Raw genomic sequence first — 14648 nt, 5'->3', positions numbered from 1 at the left:
TTTATTTTTTAATAGCTACTTTATAAATGTTCAAGTAGGGAACATACTTGAATGAATCGATTAAAAATAATATATTATGGTTCTTATTCACTTATTCTAATTAATTATCCTCAAAGACATCTATTATTTTTTTTAAACTAAACTTGCCTGTTTAAAAAGTCCAAAGTAGCCCCAGCCAGGGTGGCTCCGTTGGTTGGAGCATCATCCAGTACACCAAAAGGTCATGGGTTCGATTTCCCATTAGGACAAATGGGAAAGTTGTTAGGATGTGTATGGGAGGTAACCAATCAATGTTTCTCTTTCCTTTTCCCTTCCTCTCTCTCTAACATCAATAAAAACATATCCTTGGGTGAGGATTTTAAAAATTTCTTATTATAACAAAAGTCCAAAAATAAATCATCAAATCGTACCGAATTTTGAATTTGTGAGGCCTCCCCAAAAAATGTATCTCTCAGCTCTCTCCCTTCTCCTAAAGATATCCTATATTAATTATCTATTACTTCATAACAAATTACAAAAAAAAATAGCCACCTAACAACATTTTAAGCACATAGTTCCTGTGACAGGTCAGGAATCCAGGCACAACTTAACTGGGGCCTCTGTTTCAGGGTCTGTCAGGAGGTTAAAGTCAAGGTGTCAGCTAGGGCTGCAGTCTCACATGAAGGCCCAAGTAGAGAAGGATCCACTTCCAAACTCACTCACGTGCTTGCTGGTAGGCTTCAGTTACTCCTGAACCATAGACTGAGGTCTCAGTTCTTCAGTGACCGTTTGCTGAATGTGACCCTCAGTTTCCTGCCAGGTGGTCCTCTCCACCAAGGCTGCCAGAGGAGAGCCAGAGAGAGAATGCCAGCAAGAAAGAAAGTGCAAGCAAAAAGCAAAGTCGATCTTTTATAACCTAATCATGAAAGTGACATTCTATCACTTTTGCCATATTGTGTTTGCTAGAAGCAAGTGGCTGGGTTCAGCTCACAGTCAAGGGATTCCCAATGATATGAAACAGGAGGCAAGAGTCAATGGGGGGCATTTTAAAGGCTGCCTACCACGCACTATTAACACTAAGTCTGCATTGATCCTTTAGTGTAATGCTGTTAACATTTTTCATTGATGTTCTGTCAACAGGAGTAATTTGTATCTTCAAAATGTCTATATCTTTATATAACTTTAACTCAATATCCCTAGGTATGATGTGCAAATTTCATACCTACATGGAACAAATTATTTATATAGATCCCAAATTGATTTCATACTTGCTTCTCCAGATTCGTTTTTGCACCATGTCAATACACCATTCCTACCGATGATGTGTAAAGCAGCCAAATGGAGAGCTTTTGTCAATAAGAAAGGAGTTTTCAGGAGGCCGTATGGTTTGTTTGCCATCCTGGTTCTAAATAGTGCATGCTGTGGCAGGCATCATTTATGTGTCAGGCCTTCCAGATCTATTTCATGTTTGGGTCATTTGTTTCTGTGAACTGCAGATCCTATAACAAGTGTTTGCATGCAGATAGTTCTGTTGGGATGTGGTCTCAGAAAGGACAAGTGAGAGTGTGTGAAGTGTAAACAAGGAAAGGAGAAAAGCCAATGAAGTTTATTGATCAGACGGTTAACATGGAGGGCAACGAGGGGTCAACCCAGCTGGGCATTCTCTGGAACACCATGCAGAATTCTCAAAGACTTGTCTCACCAGGCAACTGGAAATTTGGAGTCTTTAGCCACCAACTTCCATCCATTTGTGCCTGAGAGCTGGCCCTGTGAGTGCTCTAGGCTTCCTTGTATGCAAGTTGAGAAAGTTGTTAAAGTGCTAGAAAAACCTCTGGGATTGAAAAAGCAAAAGAGTTCTAGGGCTTGAGGCGAGTTGCTGAGGGTTTACAGCAGACTTTGCCATTAAATGTGCAGGTGAACTCAGTGCATCTGCTTACACATGTGTTTTTTGCCAATACAATTTGTTTCTAAACAAGGAATTCACCATTTTAAGCAAGCTCTACCTGGCCCATTGAAATACTCAATGAAAATTCATTATTGGATGACACTGAAGGTGATAAGAAGGCCAGAGGCTACTGCTGGGACTCAAGTTTCTGATCACCTTGAGATTGAGACCCCACGTTGCTAGTGACTTAGTTTCCTCTATCATCACTTTCTCTTTCCCTGGAGTCACAGACTCACAGATGTCTAGCAGAAACCTTAGACATCTATACTAATAAAAGGGTAATATGCTAATTAGACCAGATGTCTCCAGATGTCCTTCAGACGTCCTTTCAGAAAAAGCCACAGAGGCTGCAAAGGCCAAGGGCATCCCCTGAGGGCTCCCGGCCTGTGAGAGGGGGCAGGCTGGGCCGAGGGACACCTCCCAGTGCACTAGTTTTCATGCACCGGGCCTCTAGTAGTCATTTAACCCTTTCATATTTTCAAGAAGTAACCTGAGGCCCAGAAAGGTAAAATGACATGGCTAAGTCAGCCAGTGGCAAAGCCAAGACCCATACCCTTGGCATCTTCTCACAGCTCTCTCTATCACAGCTCTGCCGACTCCTCTTAGTTTATAGAACCCTACAGGATTGATTTCCACAAAGGAACTGAAATTGAGCTCTCCAGTGCACATATATGCAACTGATATATTAGAAACTGATGTGCTCAATGAGCCCAAACAAAATCTTTTCACATTTACAATTTATCTTTTTTTTTTTTTAGCAATCTGTACACTTCCATATTGAAATCTAATAATGTCTCCATAATGCATGGCTTTTTATATTTCTCTAAAGTGCTTGCACATCTATCTGTGTCATTTTATTCAAGAGGCCATAGAATTTCTTTTTAATTATAACAGACTCCTGCGGGCTAATATCTATTGCAAATAAGTCATTACAAGTGGGTGATTTGTGGTTCTGGTTTTTGAGGTGAGGAGAAAGGTGTGGAGCGGACTGTCATCAAAATGCTGCTTAGCTACAGGAAATGGACACAGCGGAGGCCAGTTCTTCGGTAATTTACAGTAACAAAAAGTGAGATCACCAGCCCAGTCAGAGGCTTTTGTGCCACATTAATTTCCAACCTCTGACTGACCTGTAGCTCCTTTTCTTGTTTTCTCCTCCCCACGTGTAACCTGGAACATGACGGGGGCCTGGCATTATTCTATTTCAGTTTCGCTTTGGATGGCACGAACTAGCAGGGAGCTGATTAGCTTCAAGAGCTTTAGCACACACTAGGCATGATTGTCCGGGGTCTCACACCAAGAATGGAAGGTTTCTTTCAAGGGAGCTCCCATGGAGACATCCTCACCAACCTGCTGCCTCCACTGTGAGCTTCCATTAAAGTGCAGAGATGATGTTAAACCAGGCCACTGGCCAGGGGTTGGGTAATAAAATTTCTTGGCTACCACTGAGTCTGCCTTTCAATGAAATTAATATTTTGTGCTATATTCTTAGTTGTGAATTACGCTTTGGCCCTACATCAAAGCTCATCCCCAGGACGTAGCATCTTAGTGCTGGGAGGCTTCAGGTGCACAGTGGGGAAACTTAACACCTGGAGAAACCTCTTTGTACCCTGGAGTCATGACAAGATTCTAGGTATTCTTGAAGAAATGATTCCCTATCGCTGAAGGCTGAACTGGGCTTCCAAAGGCTGCCTCCATTTTGTAGCCCAGAATCTCTCATTCCCCACTTATCTTACCCACCAGTCATCTCAGAATCAGGCTTGCATCAGGATACACCATTGTGCTTTCTGTCTGACAATGAAGAGCCTGCTATTCAACATTGACCCTCACCCAGCACTGGCCTTCCCACTCACTCTGCTAAGGTTCTGAGTTTCAGAAATGGTTAGGGGTGAGAAGTTTGGCCCATGCTGCCTTCCTGATTTGGCCTCCTCATACTATTATTCTAAGGAGCATAGCTCCTAGAAATCATAAGCCAGCAAGCCCAGTCTAGGAGGTGGGGTCTCCTCAGCTTTTCCATACTCCCCCTCCCATCAAGTCCCCTCTCTGGGTAACTCAAGATGGAAAGTAAGAGTACACCTTTGTCACAGCTCTAAAACCTATCCATCATTCATTCCAAGGCCTTTCACTCAGGTTTAGTTCAAAGAACAAGACTGGACTGTTATTATTAAACTTCCTGCCTCTCCATGCTTGTTTACGAGTATGAAAAATTGAATCTGGGGTGGCATGTTTGGGGGTATAAATAAAGTGGAAACAGCACTTGGGGAATTAAATGAAGAACAGCCTGGTTATCTTTCATCTTTAAACATTGATTTTCATAGTATCTCTCTGGCTGTAGGTGACTGACTATGCTGCTGTTTTTTTCCTCGCCCACCCCACTGCATGAACTTTCTCAACTCTCTTTCACATCAGATGTTGTCATCTGGTGTGAGTAATCCTCCTGACTCACTCCCCAGAGAAGGAAGTTCCTCCAGGGGTCAGTGAGCCAGAAAAGCAGAGTGTGGCATCAAACCAGAGTAGATGTGAAGAGCAGCTCAACCCCTTTTTATCTGTGTGATCTTGGCAAAGTTAATGGGTCAACTCAGTTTTCTTCCATTGATAATGGAGACAACACATGGGTTGTTGCAAGGTTTCTGTTGATGACAGTGGTGGTGGTTTGTTGTTTTCTTTTGTTTTTCTAACAGTGTGTCTCAGTGCCCCTGACATACAGGAGTGCTCACTACAACCAGGTCCCATTTTATGTGAATTTGAAATAGGGCAATACAAAAATACTAATAAAGTCTTAATGCATACACAGAGCATGAAATACAACAAGTTCTACTTTACATTTTTTTCCTCTAGGGTTGAATTATGCAAGTTTTGAATTATGCAATGTCTTTAAGAGCTCATTCCTGGCAAACCAATGTGACTGAGTGTCTACAATCTGCCAAATGAGTGATAAGATTTACATAAAGTGTCTTATTCAATCCTTCAACAGCACTGTGACATTGGAATCCTTGGGCCCTACTTTAATATTAGGAAACTGAGATCCCAAAAGGTTAAGTAATTTTCCCCAAGTTCACCGCCCATTCATCTAGGATCAAATCCAAGCTGGACTGGTTCCAAAGCTGTTCATTTCCTTCCTTTCTTTCCCATCTTCATCTACTCCCCAACCCTCCCCCTCCCATTCCTCGCCTCCACATGCATGCACTAACTACACAAATCTCTATTAAGTGGAGTGTCATCACATTATTCCCCAAAGCCTATGGTTGTCTTTCCAATACTGAGATAACCCAACTGACGCTTTTTTTAGAAGTTTTTTTCCCCCCTACACTAGTGGACAATCTGCTCCTGACTCCCACTCCATCCTCATTCCTGCTTTTGTTTGAGAAGCAATATGCTGCACTTCCGGTGGCTGCACAGCAATAAGGTGCAGCCAGCAGAAGTAGACTATTGAAGGAATCATTATTCCTGTCCAACAGTTGATAATGTGGTAGATGCAGACACAGGAAGATGCCCCCTAGTCTGCTCCCTCCCCTTCCTCCTGATGCCACTCCTTCCCCATTCCTGGCTCCCTCCCCCAGATGCCAACATTTGCTGAAGACTGATATTTGGGGGTACCTTCCTGAAGGTTATCCCTATGGTACCTCTAGCAGTGGATATCACTTAGTACTTCCCAGGTCTTCTGGGGCTGGCAGTTCTACCCTTCTCTCCTGCACTCACAAAACTGATGTGGATGCTGTGCTTTGGCAAGATACTTTGAAGTTTTCTGACCAACATAATGGAGAGAAACTTATTCCTCTTTGGAAACAATATCAGCTAATTGGGTCGTTATGCCACCCAACACCAACAAAGTGGTCCCTGAAGGTTGTTCAGTTCCTACCCTGATGAGTTTTGTTAACCAGTACCATTTGTAACTAGTTGGCCCCTAAAGATACCGGGTTTGGAGGCACTGCCACCTACTGGCTGTTTATGCAAACAGCACCTTTGTAAGTGTGTTGACTATACTCTCTACCCAGAACCCAAGAGCACAAGATATAGATAGAAAATGGAGCGGCCACTGGATAGGCCAGGTAGTCAGTGCTGCCACTATCCCTCTCTGCCCATGAAATCTTACTTTCCTAGAATTAATAGGTTTCAGCTCTTTAAGCGGGCAATACAAATGGTAACTTGGTAGCAAAACTATAAAGATAAAATGTACAACACCATGAATCTTTGGCACTAGGATTAATTTGATAGTCTATATATATATATTTTTATTATGTCTTTACAGTGATTGAATACTGTAGGTAAGAGACAAAACCAAAAATCAAGCCAGAATTCTCATTTCCACCTTTGTTGATTACTAGTTGTATAAGATTTAGGCATGGATTTAATAAATTTAATAAATTTATTTTTCTCTCCCATAAAATGAGAATGGAGAGGATGTGATGTACTTCATAGCACTTAATAAAAAAGTTTACTGGAGCTACCGAAGTCTTTTGTTCCTACAATGGAAGCACAAGTCAGGTTACTGTGACCAACAGTATCTTTCATTTCAACAGCTTCATTAATGAGGGTTAATTGCAATTTTCTCTTAAATTAGATAAAAAGAAATTTTACTATACAGAGCAGAAAAGCTTCTATTTTGATTTAGCAATGGGTTACATGGTTACAAGTAGTTTCCAAATAATTAAGCATTGACTCAAGCAGGTGGGTGTGACAGATCATTCCACTTAAAGAAAACTATCTCATTATTTTGAGATTATCCTACAAATTACATTTTGTTTCTTTTCTATTAAAATAATACTTTATTATAGTCATTATTAATATTTATCCACTGTAGAACATGTCTCTATATATGTTCATAACCAATCCTCCTTGATTAGCTGATGGGAAAATGTCACAGCTCTCTGGAATCAGCCTAGGGGCCAGGAATGTGGACATATTTTAGTTGGCAAATACACACATGGGAGTGCATTGTCCTTGAGAGATGGACAGGGCATCTGAGCTGAAAGGATAGTTAGGCAATCCTTATAAAGTGATCTACTCTTCTATGCTGGGGATAAACACCAGGTAGAAAATGATCCAACTCATGAACAACTGGCTTCATGACACAGGAAATGAGGTGGTTATTTTTTTTTTAATATAGACAAAACAAATTATGGGACTAAAGTAAATAAATTCTTGGTTTTGTTTTCCCCTTTGATACCAATCTGAGTATACAATTAATAAAAGACTGACTTTAGAAAACTTGCCAAAGTCTTCCAAAATGCCAAGCCAGTGTTGAAAGAACAATACTGGAAATGTCCACATGATGCCAAAACTGAGCAAAGAGCTAAGTAAACTCTACCATCTACTTGATCTGCTCAAATATCCACTGTTTACTTAGTGCCACCAAAAAACATAAAGCCCTTGAATGGCTCTAATTTTTTTTTTTTACCAGATATGTTTGTAAACTACATGAATTGTAAAGTCATAAGAATAATAAGCATTCTTCTTGCCCTCTGGATACCATCAACTATCAGGTTTAAAATACCTATGCCATTTTTTTCCTTTTAGCTTTCTTTCTCCCATTTTTAACATCCAAACCTTTATAAATAGCAGTGACTGTGAAAAGAATTTGGATTTATATATGGCTTGAATAATGTGTCAATCAACAGAAATAATGGGGCCTTTACCATAATGCACAAAGACTTGTCATTAGTGGCATAGATAGAAAAGACATTACTGGGTCTTTATACTCTAAGTATCCTATACGTTAGTTGGATAGATAAAACATGCATGCATGAAGCACATGCTAAATTTTATTATCCTAAATGTAAGTGCATTACAAATTCTAAAGATGGGTAAGACCACTGTGAGCTAGAATAGACAGAGAAAGTATCACTCTGGAGATGGAATTTGAGCTACTCCTGAGGAATTATCTGGAGATAAAGATATAGAAAAGGCAGGAATAATTTTTGTGCTGAGAGAATAGTACAAGGATTTCTCAACCTTATACAATTAACATTTGGGGCTTGGATAATTTTTTGTCGTGGGATCTGTCTTACGCATTGGTTGGATGTTTAGCAGTACCCCTGGCCTCTACTCACTAGAAGCCAGTGGTAAAACCCCACTACCCATTTAGTTAGGACAATGAAAGACATCTTCAGATATTGGAAATGCCATCTCAGGGCAACATCACCCCCAATTGAAAGCCACTGGAGTAAACATTGATACCTGGATTTTCGAGGATTGCTTTATAAATCTCAGAATTTATCAAACTCAGAATTATTGACATTTGTAGCGAGGTAACATCATTGTGGGGGCTGTCCTGTACATTATCACATGTTTAGCAACATTCCTGACCTCAACCTACTAGATGCCAGTATTAACACCCACACTGCACGACTCCCCCTCCCTCATGTGACAACCAAAAATATCTCCGGACATTGCCAAATGTCCCCTGGAGTGTAAAATCACACCTATATGAGAACCACTGTGGTTTTCAGTGGGAATGGACTTGGCTTCCTCAGGGGTAATAAAGTAGAATTGCTTAAACAAAGTACAAGGTATGTGTCAGCAAAGAGTGGAATAAGATTGAATAACTAGGGTGGCCACATGCTGTGTGAGATCTTGGATGCTAGAGTCTGTAGTAGGCAGCCAGAGCAGTTCTTAAGCAGGTGTGTTGCAAAGAAAATTGGTGTTTTAAATTTAATCTTGCAGAAGCAAAAGGATAAAGTGCCACCGGGGCGAACGGAATGCAGGGGCATCAGTTAGAAAGCTGTTATAACAACCAGGTGTAAGTGTTGACGGCCAGAGTTGTGGTGACATCTTTAGAATGGAGACGAGAGACTAAACCCAAGGGCACTTTGCAGAAAGAAATGATGAGCTTTTGCAATAGATTGAATATGAGACATGAAGGCAAGGAAAGACCAAATGATGAAACTAGGGTTGCTAGTGGAAAGAAAGATGCAAATGAGATAAATGGGGAGGAGGAGCATTTAATAAGTTTGATTTTGCAAATGCTAATTGCAGGCATTTTAGAATTAACATGGGAATGCTGCTGAGAGGTCATGACTGAGTGATGAATTTTGGAGTGTTGAAAACACACAATCCTGAAATCTCTGTGGCTTAATACAATAAAATTTTATTTCTCATTCACATTACACTCCACTATGGAGTGAGCGGCCCTGAATATTTTAGGGATCCCGATTTCTTCCATTTTACGGCACTGTCATCTTAAATGGGTGACATCCAACGTGACTGCAGAAGGGCTAAGTCCTAAGGAACTTGTGGGAGATTTTAGAGGCCTTATGAAGTGCTATAAATTACACTGAGTGGCCAGATTATTATGATCTCTGAACGCATAATAATCTGGCCAATCAATGTGTGTGTGTGTGTGTGTGTGTGTGTGTGTGTGTATTGGAGGCCCATTGCATGAATTTGTGCATGGGTGGGATCCAGCCAGCCTGGCCAGAGGGAGGGGACATGGGCAATTGGCCAGTCTGCCTGCTGGTCTAACTCCTGGTTGAGGGATAATTTTGCATATTAGCCTTTTATTATATAGGATATACACTGAGTGGCCAGATTATTAAGCATTCAGAAATCATAATAATCTGGCCACTCTGTGTATTCCTGCCCACATCCCACTGAAGACCCAACTGAACTAGAAAATCTAGTGTTCCTGGAACAAAAAATTTGATTCACGAGAACTTGGCTAATCTCTGCTATAACACACACACACACACACACACACACACACACACACACACGAAGAAAACTATAGGAGTGGATGAATTAATTAATTAAGGGCGTGAAGATTAAGAGTGAAAATTGAAGAGGAAAGAGTTCAAAGAACCCAATAACAGAAGAAGATCCAGCAAATGATTCAGGAATGTTGTTAGAGAGCTTGGAAGAAAGCCAGATTTGTATAGGGTGGAAAGTGGCAAGATCAGGGAAGGTAACTTTCTGTTAAGATAGGAAAATGTCTGCTTTTGCTAATATCTTGCTTTTGGATACAAAGTTCACAAATCTTACAAAAAAACATATACATCAATATCCCAGCTCAAACCATCATTAGCTTGTCTTTAAAAGCAGTCTGAAACTGAAACCCCTTCAATGTGGTGGCCCAGCCTATCTGCACACACCTCACCACGCACTTCCCAGGTACCCAGCATATCCTGTCACTGGGTTGCTCATCCTGAGCCCACCTTCTCTCTCCCATCTCCATGGCTTTGCTTTACATCTTCTTATACCAATCAAAAGCCTGGCTTTCCTCAAACCCTAAGTCAAATGCCACAGCATCCAGGAATAAAGCTTTTCTGATCTTCCCTATCAACATCCACTTCCCCACAGTCCATCAGCCTTTTGATCTTCCTTACACTTTGGCACATGGGACCATGCATTTCACATCTATCAGTTGACATTCTCCTTAAATAGACCACGGGTTTCTCAAGTATCAAGCAGGGCCACTGGGATGTATAATCCCAGGACAAACCAAACAACACTACAGTCTAGGTCAAGGGCTGGTAAACATTTTCTGTAAAAGACCACATAGTAAGTATTTTCAGCTTTGTAGGCCATATAGGGTCTGTCACAATACTCAACAGTGCCATTTTAGTCCAAAGCAGCCACAGCCAATATGTAAATGAACGAGTATGGCTGTGTTAAAAAAAAAAAAAAAAAAAAACAAGTTTATTTATAAAACACGTGGTGGGCCAGATTTGATCGACAGGCCAAAATGTGCTCCCTGTGAATGACACTCTCTGGAGCACAGTGTGAAAGGGGTTTCCGGGGCCTGGTGTGAGAAGTCATAGGAAGAATCGATGAGCATCTTAATTATCCTGATCCCTTCTGCCCCATCTCCCAAAAGCACTTAGTGCATTGCCTTCCACATAGTGGGCTTGCGATGTTTTTCTAAATTAAATATGCCTGGAACTCAGTGAATCATCTTAGCACTTTGAGAGCTTAATTACCTTTGGAAACTATTTTGTAAGATTGTAGTAAAGTAGTTCAGGAAGGAATCACATAAGCCCAAGAATCATAAAAAAGAATGTGTCAGGGAAAGATGTGAGCTGAAAACATCTAAGGATTAGCAGCCAAAGAGAGAGAATCTGACATCAGAGCTGGGTAAAAGCAACAAAAAGGTATTTCAATCCTGGGAGACTAGCACCAAGTGGCATCACACCATATGTAATAGATGTCCCCAAACACCCTCTAAATCCATGTGAATAATTCATTTAATACCAGCACTTCAATGCTGGAAAGATGTTCGTGATTTGGAGGGAATTCAGAGACCAACCAAAATGATGAAGAGGCTGAAAGGATTCATTTATGAGCGGCTATAAAAGAATTCAAATACGTGCTTGGCCTGCTGATAGCCAGAAAGAGATGGGGGGATGTTTTACAAATTACTGAATGTTGTAAACACCAGGCTGGGGAAGAATAATGGTCAGTTCTATTGGACTTAGCTCTTGGTATGGACCTATCTCAGGCATTGACAAAGTCCTCTCATTATTGGGTCTTAAAATATTTATGGGCCATCTGAATAATATATAACCGGGAGTGCTGTGATTGGTAATGTTCTATTATTATAAGAGAATAGGATTGCTCCAGAAGAACAAATACAAGACAAATTATTGCTTATTAAAGAAAGAAACATTCCAGGAATGCTAGGTGTACTGAAGAGAATGGAAATGCGCTAATAGTCTACTTTTTAAAATATCAAATACACAAAATTGTGGATGATATTATTTGGTGTAGAATTGTTGAAATTAAAGTGCAAAATGGAAAGGTAGACAAATATTTCCTTTATTCCTTCCTCCTGTCATTCAGTCATTTATTTTGCTATCTATCTCACATAGCTAATCCTTACTATTTGTCATGTCCTGTCCTGGTGATACAAAGGGTAATACTTCACAGGGCCTGTCAAAAAGAAAAAGATTACAGGTCTAGTGGTGGGATCAGGGAATCTATTAGACTAAAAAGGAACAGCAGACGGGCTCAATAGAAACTGAAAAGGAAGGAAAGAAAAATGGCCCTTAACCCAGACTGGTGAAAGCAAGAAGGTTAGGGAAACTTGTCGGGGGAGCTGATATCTGAGCCAAGTCCTGAAAGATTCTGAGAAGTCTATTAATCAGAAAGAAGGTGAACAGCATCCCAGGTAAGAAGAGTGGTCATTTACAGTGGTGAAGATGATAAAATGCTGGACCTCTTCACACCTTATGTGAGACTGACAAGTAGTTCAGATTGACTGAGACAATTAGTGTTAGGAATGTGGTAGCCTTAAAAGAACTGATGAACCAAAAGATAGATATAGATACAGTAAAGCAACAAGCAGACTGTCAAATTACAGCAGGGAGGGTAGGGAGATCTGGGGGAGATAATAGATCAACCGAAGGACTTGTATACATGCATATAAGTACAACCAATGGACACAAATCTCTGGGGAGGGAGGGTATTTATGGGAGGGGGGAATGGTAAGATATGTACACAGATAATAATTTAATTTTAAAAAAAAGAAATTGTATTAGAAAAAAAAAAAGAAGAAGAACTGGAGAGCATTATGCTTAGTGAAATAAGCCAGTCAGAGAAAGATAAATATCACATCATCTCACTCATCTGTGGAATGTCATGAACAACATAAACTGATGAACAAAAACAGATCCAGGGACACAGAAGCATAGATCAGACTGTCAGACCTCAGAGGGAAGATAGGGGAGGGGAGGGGTAAAGGGGAGAGATCAACCAAAAGCCTTGTATGCATTCATATAACTCAGTGGTTGACAAACGGCAGCTCGAGAGTCACATGAGGCTCTTTGGCCCCTTGAGTGGGCCACAGCTTGGGCAAGTCTATTTGGAAGAAGTGGCATTAGAAGAAGTTTAAGTTTAAAAAATGTGGCTCTCAAAAGAAATGTCAATCGTCGTACTGTTGATATTTGGCTCTGTTGACTAATGAGTTTGCTGACCACTGGGCTAGGAAATGCTCACTAGAAAGGTCAAGGGGAAATGCGAGAAAACAAACTGTATAATCCTACTAACGTGTTTGTGTACATCTGGAAGGAAAATTCACTAGTCGGACTGGGATCCAATTAAAATCTTTGCTCTGCCACTTACTACATTTGTGATCTCAGGTAATAATTTAACCCCTCTGTACCCCAGTGTACTCATCAGAAATGGGAGCAATATAGCTGTTGTGATGGTTAGAAAAATTAATACGTGTAAAATAATTAAAACTAGAGGCACAGTGCATGAAATTAGTGCATGGATAGGGTCCCTAGGCCTGGCTGATGATCAGGGCTGGTTGGGGCCTTCCTTTGTTCTTTGCTGTCCCCTGGTGATCAGCACATGTCACAGAGAGCCATCAAACTCCAGGCCTCCCGGTCAAATTCCTGGTCTTCCAATCAAACTCCTGAGGGAACACTTTGCATATTAGCCTTTTATATAGATAGATAGGTAGATAGATAGATAGATAGATAGATAGATAGATAGATAGATAGATAGATAGATATTGGTAGGTAAGAACTCAGTGTTATAAAAAGAACAACAACAACAAAACCTATTTATATGTTCATAGCAGCACAATTCACAATAGCCAAGATTTGGAAACAACCTAAGTGCCCATCAGCAGATGAATGCATTAAAAAAAACCTGTGGTACATCTACACAATGAGATACTACGCTGCTCCAAAAAAGAAAGAACTCTTACCATTTGCAACAATATGGACGGACCTGGAGAACATTATGCTAAATGAAATAAGCCAGTCAGAGAAAGAAAAATATCACATGATCTCACTCATTTGTGGAATATAATGAACAACATATACTGATGAACAAAAATAGATCCAGAGACATAGAAGCATCAAAAAGTCCATCAATCTTCAGAGGGAAGGCAGGGGAGGGTTAGAGTGGGGGTTAAGAAATCAGACAAAGGACTTGTATGCATGCATATAATCCTAACCAATGGACATAGACACTAGGAGGGTAGGGGCATATGCTGGTGGGTTGGGGTGGCCAATGGGGGGAAAGGAGATATAATACTATATGTAATACTTTAAACAATAAAGAATTTTTAAAAATAAAGTAAAAAAAGTAAAGTAAAAATAAAACAAAATTTTTTTAAAGTTAGGACTAAATAGTACACATTCAGCCGGCAGTTTTATAAGCATCTTTTGAAGTCTAGGGTCCAATATACTACAACTTGATGTAGTTATTTTCACCCATACATTTAACAAATAATTGAAAGCTGAGTGATATGAGGGGCACTTTCCATTGAAAGTAAAAAGTACTTTTCTTGAAAATTAGCTTTATTAAATTGTAAGATGTAGTAAATACTCAAACAACCACTGAAGGTTTATAAAAGTGTTCTTTTTAACCACTTTCCCCAAGGCTAGAGCCCTGATGTTTTATTTTGGTTCAATATCCTTAAATTGTGATAGTTTCAATATCCTTAAATAGTGTTTAAGGATAGAAATAGAAATGTGTTTTCATGCCAGTTAGGGTCAACAGATGGATGAAAATTAAAAATTGATTTTTAAAGGGCCAAAGACCATAGTTTATTTCTCATCCAAATTATGGAGTGATCTTAATGATATTTGTTTTTAAATGTTAAGAAAAAAAAAAGCCCTGACCGGTTTGGCTCAGTGGATGGAGCCTTGGCCTGCGGACTGAAAGGTCCCAGGTTCGATTCCAGTCAGAGGCATGTGCCTGGGTTGCAGGCACATCCCCAGTGGGGAGTGTGCAGGAGGCAGCTGGTCAGTTTCTCATCAATGTTTCTAACTCTTTCTCC

At 40.3% G+C, this 14648-nt stretch overlaps 1 protein-coding gene across 4 annotated transcripts in view; it reads left to right on the top strand.

Annotated features, from left to right (window-relative positions):
- GLRA2 (glycine receptor alpha 2) overlaps nt 1-14648 on the top strand; it is a 157395-nt gene that overhangs the window by 108234 nt on the left and 34513 nt on the right. The gene's annotated exons all lie outside the window — the stretch shown is intronic.

The sequence above is a fragment of the Pipistrellus hanaki genome, assembly GCF_964339955.1.
Source record: "Pipistrellus hanaki genome assembly, chromosome: X".
In the NCBI taxonomy this organism is placed as follows: domain Eukaryota; kingdom Metazoa; phylum Chordata; class Mammalia; order Chiroptera; family Vespertilionidae; genus Pipistrellus; species Pipistrellus hanaki.
The sequence above is the reverse complement of the archived record's forward strand: the minus strand, read 5'-3'. Positions and strand labels throughout refer to the sequence as shown.